Source organism: Geospiza fortis, unplaced genomic scaffold (genome assembly GCF_000277835.1).
Source record: "Geospiza fortis unplaced genomic scaffold, GeoFor_1.0 scaffold171, whole genome shotgun sequence".
In the NCBI taxonomy this organism is placed as follows: Eukaryota; Metazoa; Chordata; class Aves; order Passeriformes; family Thraupidae; genus Geospiza; species Geospiza fortis.
The window spans coordinates 963,679-964,019 of NW_005054313.1; positions in this window are offsets into that span (position 1 = coordinate 963,679).

Consider the following 341-nt stretch of genomic DNA (forward strand, 5'->3'; position numbering starts at 1 on the left):
AAAAAACATTTTTATTTTATTTCATCCTTGTTTATTGTAATTTTATTTTTCTTTCCGTTTTTACCCTAATTTTTTAAATTTTCTATTTTTCCCCCGTTCATCCTTCCTTTTTGCTCCCTGCCTTCCCGCGACTGCTTAATTCCTCGGGGATTGTTGTTTGGCTTTTGTGTTTTGTTTTGTTTTGTTTTTATTTCCCCTGTATCACCCTGGAAGTGAAACGCATTTTAGGCCTCAGCCTTGAGGAAACCCGAATCATAGCAGTGCAGGTGGCCTGAGAGTCTGCACCTGGCCGGATCCCTTCGACGTGCCTCCACCCCCGGCCCCGGACGGGGAGCACCTCG